The sequence below is a fragment of the Malaclemys terrapin genome, chromosome 3, assembly GCF_027887155.1.
Source record: "Malaclemys terrapin pileata isolate rMalTer1 chromosome 3, rMalTer1.hap1, whole genome shotgun sequence".
Lineage (NCBI taxonomy): Eukaryota > Metazoa > Chordata > Testudines > Emydidae > Malaclemys > Malaclemys terrapin.
The window spans coordinates 205,810,419-205,817,649 of NC_071507.1; positions in this window are offsets into that span (position 1 = coordinate 205,810,419).

The window sequence follows — 7,231 nt, forward strand, 5'->3', positions numbered from 1 at the left end:
TTTGAATGGAAGATGCTCTATAAATGCAAGGTTGTTTTAATTTCTGAGGAAGATAGAGACTGAAGGAAGTAATGAAAGACAGGATGGAGACCAATTTAAAATCAAAAGAATGGTGGCCTGCACTGGCTTTCCGTCTTCATAAATATTTGTGTATGTTTTGGCATTGCTTCACCATCCTGTCCAACCATCCCAGGACCTTTATTCTGGTTAAATGGCAACCCTAAAAGTTGCCAAATGCTACCAGCGTTTTAATAGAGGGACATTTTATCAGTAACAAAATAAGCCAGCACTTGGATGATGCAAGAACGCCCATTGCAAAGTCCAATATGATTTTCGCCTTATTCTTTTTATTTGGAAAACACTTTCTGCAGCAGCCTTACTACGGTTTGCCATCAGCTTCAGACAGGAATGATGGAAAGTCACAGGGAATAAAGGGCCATTTGATGTATTTGAATGTTGACCCTGTATTTGCAAAAAACACAATAAAGCCTGTATTCCTTGGAAATAGAGAGATACTATCTAATTTAGTTTGCTATGTAGATACCATAGTAATGTTCTTATGTGATAGGTGCTAAGTGCTGATTAAATAGTTTAAATTGAAGTAAAAGAAGATTTGTCAGTCAAATAGAGGCAGGAAGGGCCCACCAAAGGTCACATGGTGTCCAACTGGAGTTTGACAAAGGGCCTCAGTTTCCTAGGTCCATATTTCTGCACAGTCATCTAACTATGATTTCTGAAGAGGAAGTTCCTGAGGCAGATGGTTCAGCAAAGCTCTCCCTGGTGACAAGCATCTTGTTGGAACATGTTTTAGGAGTTTTCTGTGCTCCACGTCTGCCAACTCAGAAATCTCTAGGTTGGATAACAAGAGCAGCCTGGAAGAATAACACAGATTCTTCCCATGGATTGGAGACTTCAGGGACTTCATGTTCCCATGTATCTTGATGACTAGATATATCTGTATGGTCACCCCTATTCAAGACATTCAAATGCTTTATCTGCAGATGAAAATCTCTGCCCCAGTTGCAGCATTGCTTATGATAATATCAGGTCATGTTACCACAAGCTGCCTGCAAGTGGAGGAAGAAGCTTAGCATTGTTATCATTAGTGCTTTGCAGAGCCAGTCACTGCCTTGTTTTCTAATGTTTTCACCATGGAGGGAGAGTGAACTAATGATTAGAGCAAGAGACTGAGAAACACCACTTCTAGCCCTGCCTCTGACCTCCGGGCAAGTTACAGCACAGCCTCTCTGGGGCTGGATAAAATGGGTGCTTACCTACCCCACAGAGATAGTGTGAGGCTTAATTAGTCATTGGTTGTAAAGCTCTTTGAAGTCCTGAGATGAAAGGATCAGTATAAGTGCATATTAATTATCATTAACTATTAATATTTACCTGAAAATAGGCTGCTAAAATGTAACCCCAGAACTATGTAGTAAAACTAAAGATTGTCTTAGGGTGCGTGGAATAACTAGCATTGAAGGGATGGTAGGTGCTGGAGATGCTGATGGCAAAAAGAATCAAGTCCTGGCAGTGACCTAAACTTCGTTCAATAATGAAAGCAACTTGGGGAAGGGGAGAAAATGGGGTGGGGAGGGGATTCATCTTAAGCTCCCTGTTTATGTAATGCTTTTAAAAATTGGGTCCTGCCTCTTTAAATTGCATCTTGGTGGTAGAGTAAATTAAATCCTGTAATCTCTTTTAAAAGCGATGCTGATCTAGTTTCCTTGCAGACATTGCTCACATCTGCATTGAAACCCAGATCCAAAATGAAAGCCAGGAGCTTCCCATCTGCTTTTACATAGCCTGCCTTGTGTTTTATCCCCCAACCATGAGAGAAGCAGGGTGAGGAGAGAAACAATAGAGTGCCTTCCAGCTGCAGTTGCTTCACATTGTCTCTTGCCAAGGGTTACACTGGCAAGACTAACTGGACTGTGGAATAGAGAACAATCTGGAGGGTTATTAGCAGGAAGGTTGACTACTGACCCGTTTTCTCCCAGTGATGGATTGGTGTTCATGGAGTGTAGAAAAGAACCATTAGATTGCTTTTATATTCTGAAACCTCAGTGGTTACATCTCACAGGCAGGAAAGTAGCCATGTAAGGATGCACAGAGGGATTGTAATTTACCCACGGTCACAGAGGAAGACCGTGATAAAGCCAGAAGTAGAAACCTCAGTTGCTGACTCTCTCTCTCTCTATATATATATATAAAGTGTGTCACACACATCCCAAGAGGGCTGAATTCAGTCCTGCCAGAAGCAGAAGTAGCTTCCATTGATTTCAGTGGGAGTTGTGCCCATTTTATGCCCAAATTGACATACCATAACATCACTTTGTCACACTCATTTTGCATGCCCAGTGAATACCAAATCAATGCAAGTTACACTGCTAAGCCAATTAAACCCACATACAATTGACAGACCCATACAATTTACACCATCGTTTATCTCCCCAGTGAATTTGGCCCAGAAGTTTTTTAATTGAAACTGATTAGACTGATCATTTTTTTTTAAAGTTTCCATCTTCCTGTGAAAGAACTGTTCGAGACACCTATAGAATAGGAAACACTATAGGGCAGGGGTGGGCAAACTTTTTGGCCCGAGGGTCACATCTGGGTATGGAAATTGTATGGCAGGCCATGAATGCTCACGAAATTGGGGGTTGGGGTGCAGGAGGGCTCCAGCTGGGGATGCGGGCTCTGGGGTGGGGCTGGGGATGAAAGGTTGGGAGTGCAGGATGGTGCTCCGGGGTGGGACCGAGGGATCAGAGGGCGGGAGGGGGATCAGGGCTGGAGCACAGGAGAGGGTCAGGGTGCAGGCTCTGGGCAATGCTTACCTCAAGCAGCTCCCAGAAACAGCGGCATGTCCCATCTCCAGCTCCTACGTGGAGGTGCAGCCAGGCAGCTCTGTGTGCTGCCTTGTCTGCAGGCACCACCCCTGCAACTCCCATTGCCTGCGGTTCCCAGCCAGTGGGAGGTACGGGGGTAGCGCTTGGGGCAGGGGCAGCGTGTGGAGCCCCCTGGCTGCCCCTATGTGTAGGAGCCGGAGGGGGGACATGCCCCTGCTTCTGGGAGCCGTGAGGAGTGGGTCAAGACCCCGACCCTGCTCCCTGGCTGGAGCGGGACAAGCCCCGGACCCCACTTCCTGGTGGGAGCTTGAAGGCTAGATTAAAATGTTTGGAGGGCCGGATGTGGCCCCCGGGCCATAGTTTGCCCACTCCTGCTATATGATATATAGGTAAAACTATATAATGCACAAAGTCTACAGGATTGACAATAAAAAGAGGCACCACAAACAGTGTCATTCATCATGCCATTTTAAGCCTTGAAGATCATTTTGACAGTGGGTGGTTTCCTCTAATTACATATCTGTGGGTGGTTAAGAAGTTGAAGCTCTGTGCTCCAACAGAGTTGGCTTCCTACTGAAAGACATCATCTAATTATAGGAAATCTACTGCCTGCAAATGGATCCATCATAAATCCAGGTTCTAGTTTAATCTGCATTATTATTAAATAGGGCTGAGTTTGCCTCTCTGATATCGCTCCATCCTGAGTAGGGGTAACTTTGTTTCTGTGATAAGAAAATTCCTCTGGGCACCATCGAACGTTGTGTTCTAGGACCACAACATTCTCCCTCCAGAGCCTTGATGTTTAGCTAGCAGAAGTCAGACTTGCATGAGTGAGCATACACTGGGCAGTTCTGAATCTATAAATGCTGAGAACATCACAACAAAAGGAGCTCCCGAAAGAGACCACCTAGAGCAGAACCAACCAAACTTTGTCCAGCTGGGGGTATTGTATTGACAACTTGTCAGAAACTTCAGGGCCATAACAAATTTGCAGGTAATGGTACTGATTGCGGCTGTCCTGCTCTTTAACGTGAAGGTGTGGCTTTCAGGGTCTACAGATTCCAGCAGGGATCTAAGTAGCCAGATGGGGCTTCAGAATGGCTAAGACCTGGACGCACGTGTCTCCCTCACCTCAGCCTGCTTGTTTGTCTCATCCACCTGTTATGTCTTGTCTTTTAGAATGTACATTCTTTGGAGCAGGAACTGTCATTTACTATATGTTTGTACAGCACCTAGCGAAGTGAGGCTTTGACATATTATTAACAGTGTTTGTTAATGTTACCATCCATGCTCATGGCGGCTGTTTGACATAGCAGGACTTCCAGACAACACAGCAGTAAATTCGCTGATATATACCAGTGTCCTGTCTATACTAGTGCTTCACTGTTGATAGGAAATATTAAGAAAGAGCTCAATGTAAACAAAGGCCATTGTTTCAGCACAAACCCCCATCACAGGAGAAATCAAAGGGGGAAACATTTAAAGGCAAATTGAATTAGTAGCTATCTGCCCCTCTGTGGTCTCACTGTGTCTCTGAGTTTTTGTGAAGAACATGAGTCCCATCTTCAAAGGAAATCGTAAATCCTCCAAGGGTTTCAAGTCACTCTCTCATAACACAGGAGAGTCTTGCTGTCTCATAAACAGTGAAAAGTCGAATAAGCTTTTCTTCGACTTTTCTGCAAGCAGATCCCAAAATGCTCTGTAGTAAACAGTCAGGGTTTATCTTGAGCGGGTTTTAGAGGCGTGTGGTGTTAGAAGGCGCTAGCTAGTATGTTCTAACTAACATTCTAAAACTCGAGTGTAGTTTTTAACATGTCTTCAGCTCAACCACTCTTAGCACGTTAAAGCCTAAATTAGAGTTTTAGAACGTTAGTTAGAACATGCTAGTTAACACCTGCTAACAAGGCACCTTTAAATCCGAGTCAAGATAAATCCATAGATAAATGCTAAATTATTCAAGCATGTTGCAGATCAGTTTGAATGAGTGGCCCAGTGCTGTGTCCAAGGTGCAGAATTCTATGGGAATTCCAGCCACGCAGTGAGAGTAGGATATCGGACTGGAGAGCCAAGAGGAACAGTGCCCTTCAAGGTGCCTGTTTTACCCACATTTCTCTCATCTGCTCAGGCTGAAATCCGAGCCCAGACACTGACCGAATGCTGGCCTCTTCTCTCCATGTGCGGCCTGATTTCAGAGGAGCTGAGTAAGCTGGCAGCCCACCTCTGCAGGGCCGCCCAGAGGTGGGGGGGCAAGTGGGGCAATTTGCCCCAGGCCCCGCAGGGGCCCCCACGAGAATATAGTATTCTATAGTATTGCAACTTTTTTTTATGGAAGGGGCCCCAGAAATTGCTTTGCCCCAGGCCCCCTGAATCCTCTGGGCGGCCCTGCACCTCTGTATAGATTGAGGCTGCACCGAGTTAACACAGCATGGTGATTATATTGGACCTGCTGCTATGCACTCACCCAGCGACTTATTCTCCCTTCTGAGTGCAGGCCAATGGGGTTGTCTTTGTCAAGGAGCATGCCAGCCAGTAGTACTCTATAAGGAATCCTGTCCGTTAAGCAAATCTTGTCTGAAAAATGCCCAAGTCACACGATGATACCTACCAACCTGTTCCCAGCACTGAGATAACGTCTTCTTTTCCAGCCTGTGTGATTAATCTCCTCCTCCTTTGTTCCCCGAATTGCATTCTTTCCGTTCACAGATGGCTGATGTCATCCTTTTAAGAAAGTGAGACATCCTTGGGAGACGATTGCATATATTGAGACTGGCAATTTGGGTCAGACTCCAAATGTAGATTTTATTAAGTGCTTTTTTGCAAAACCCAAGGAGGGTTGTTTCAAGAAGGAAGTAGGTTTCGGTGTCCAGTCTGAGGAGAGGGCGTCAGGAGGAGGAGGAGACGTTCAGGAAGATGGTTGCAGACAGCTAGAGTAGCTGGACAAAAGTGAGGAGAAGGGCATGAGGGCTATTTCCCCTCAGAGGGAAACATCTCAAAACTGATCTGCTGATGTCCCCGCAGGAAGGATCCTGCAAACAGCCTGGATCTGGGATCTGACACAGTTTATACGACACTATCTGCACCTTCATAGCTTCAGAGGAGGAATCCCACCTCCCATACAAGCTAGTTTACAACGATGATGTGAAAGGAGAAAGCACGTGAGCTGCGGTACAGAATCAATCACTGATGACATGTAGCTGCATGTTCTGCCCTTCCCCCTCCCAGGCAGACAGCTTAGACTCACAAACCTTTTCGTTTCCACAGGGAGTGGAAGGGTGATCTCTGCCAGCTGTCAATAAATGCATAATATGCACTCTGAGCCCCTTGGGGGCAGGGTTCCTATCTAAGAGGAAACGACACAACCCTTCTGGACAGACGTAGATGGAAAGATCATCCAAAACCGGCTTGACATCTAACCACACCCCACGTTGGGAACGTCAGTCCCAGGCAGTGTTAAAGGATGGGGGGGGGGTCTATTATTTTCTGCAGAAATGAAAGCAACATCACATTTGCATGTCCCCCTGACCCCCTGTCAATTCTGGCCCCTCTGTCATCCCTCCTCCCCCAGCTGTGCCCCCACATCTGTGGTGCGTGCAGCTGCCAGGAAGTAGGACTAACCAAACATGCCCACTCTCGTATCTGAGGAAGCACAGATCTGCACTGTATCGCCGTGGATATGGAGGCCATGAGGATAGCAATAAGTGAACATCTAAAGAATGGGAGCTTTGGGCCAAATGACTCTCTGGACTTGATCCAAATTCTCTCAGCCTCTTGGATTTGTAAAATACCTGCTGGAAGAGGTTCTCTTGTGAGATGTCCAGGACTTCCTGCTGCTGGTTGGGCTGGAAATGCTACTCGAGGGGCCTTTCCCACTATTCCAGGACTTCTGCTTCCACCGAAAGTGCAGGTGAGGAGAAGTGCTGGGCACCATGTTACCATAAAGATACTGGCACATTGGGCGTAGGGTGGGGACTGGCCTACAAGGAGAGAGGAAAAGAGCTTGACCTCTATAGTTTGACTAAGAGACAGGTAAGCAGAGACAAAGGCCAATGTTTCAGCCCAGGGGTACTACAGTTAGAGTTCTAACCATTGAAGCCCATAGTCTATGGGAGCTGCCTGTCCTTTGCCCGCGAACACAGGAATTGCTAGCCTGGACCAGACAATTCGTCAATCTAGTCCAGTCTCCTGCTGCAGCAGGAAGCCATGGGATATCCTAGTTGCTTTATGCCCTGAAGCATGAAGGTTTATGCTGCTTGAAAGCTCTGGTTTATTTAGTTAATATTTACTCTGATATCTCTGGGTACTCTTGTTACTCAGACAAGCGAACAATCCATTTTTGGATCCTGCTAAGAGCACCTTTGAGAATCAGGCCACTTTCTTTCAGATGC